Raw genomic sequence first — 1,355 nt, 5'->3', positions numbered from 1 at the left:
AAGCAAAAACAGAGAATGATGATCATAAAAACACTGCAAATAAAAAATCTAAGATTTCAAAACAATTTTTTCTCCCAAAAGACATAAATATGCAGGGGAAATGGGAAGCTCACAGCATATCAAGATACAATGACATTCCAGCCATTAAGGGAGTTCTATTAGGGTTGTTGATAAAACTGAGGTTAAGTCATGAACATGTTAGCACAGCCCCAGATTCCTGAAGCTCACTCTCTTGGAATCGTCCAAAGTGCCAAGTTATTTGGTGAGTGGTGGCCCCTACTCTCACCTGATGTAGCAGTTTAAACTGAAGGAGACACTCTCACTCCTTTTTTTTTTTAAAGAAATCAATTTTATTGATATATACTAATAAAGCATACAGTTTATCTAAAGTGTGTAATCAATGACATTTGGTACATCACAGAGTTGGGCATTCTCTCACTCCTTTTAACTTTCCTGATACTGGCAGACAAATTCTATTGCGTGGGTGGCTCTTACTCTACCCACTCCCAATGCTTGCCAAGTTCATCAGTGAAGTTTAAAAAGAAGGTGCGATTATCACCACGTCACTGAGGAAACTGGTCTGCCCAGAAAATACATCTCATACCGCCCAGCTCTGTCTGCCTCTCAGTTTGGAAGTAAACATGGTAGCAAACTGGCTAACAGAATCAAAAGCTTCCTCCAACTGATAAAATCAATGGAAAGGCTAGTTCAGCTATTCCTTCAATGAAAAAGAGCCCAAGGGCTTGACCAGAAGCCAACAGTGCTGAGCTAGGGAGGAGCTGAGCAGTCAGAGGCAGCTGGGGCGCCCAGCCCTTTCCACCTGAGCTGGTGGCCAGCCAGGGTCTCCAAGGATGGCTGCCAATCCCACAGCCGTGGTTTCCAAGGCTACCTGATGTATCGCCCACGATCTAATCCAAAAAATTAGAAATTAGGCCATAGCCAGACTGGTTAAAAGTTGTAAAATGTCAACGCATCTCTGACAGCCCTGGAGCAGTTCACGTCTGCTGCCAAGGTTTCCACTACAGATGCAAGAAAAAGAAGGTCCTCCGGTTTTCTGTCTGGTTGTGGCAGCTGAGATTAAATGGGGGAATACAGGAAATTCTAAAAACATGGAGAAGAGCAAATGCAACTCAGAAATAAACCTGTAAAGAGCAAATAGTCTTTTTACTCCACCAAAGGAATCTTTCTGAAGTCTGGATTCAAATGAGAAATGTTGAAGGCTCTGTCGCCTGTTCTCTTGCCTTCCAGTTGATTCCTTCTGATTAAAGCCTTAACAACTTCGAAAGGTTAAAAAAAGAAAACTTCATTAAAAAACAGACAAACAAAAAGATGTAAAATACCAATGATTAACTCAA

The 1,355-nt window shown here is 41.6% G+C and overlaps 1 non-coding gene across 1 annotated transcript; it reads left to right on the top strand.

Annotated features, from left to right (window-relative positions):
* The first annotated feature begins 968 nt into the window (after positions 1-968).
* LOC111761370 (small nucleolar RNA SNORA31) lies at positions 969-1,097 on the top strand. The gene has a single exon (XR_002794756.2). It is a non-coding gene; the product is annotated as a small nucleolar RNA SNORA31 (small nucleolar RNA).
* The last annotated feature ends 258 nt before the right edge of the window (positions 1,098-1,355 follow it).

This window comes from Dasypus novemcinctus, chromosome 8 (assembly GCF_030445035.2).
Source record: "Dasypus novemcinctus isolate mDasNov1 chromosome 8, mDasNov1.1.hap2, whole genome shotgun sequence".
Taxonomy (NCBI): domain Eukaryota; kingdom Metazoa; phylum Chordata; class Mammalia; order Cingulata; family Dasypodidae; genus Dasypus; species Dasypus novemcinctus.
The sequence above is the reverse complement of the archived record's forward strand: the minus strand, read 5'-3'. Positions and strand labels throughout refer to the sequence as shown.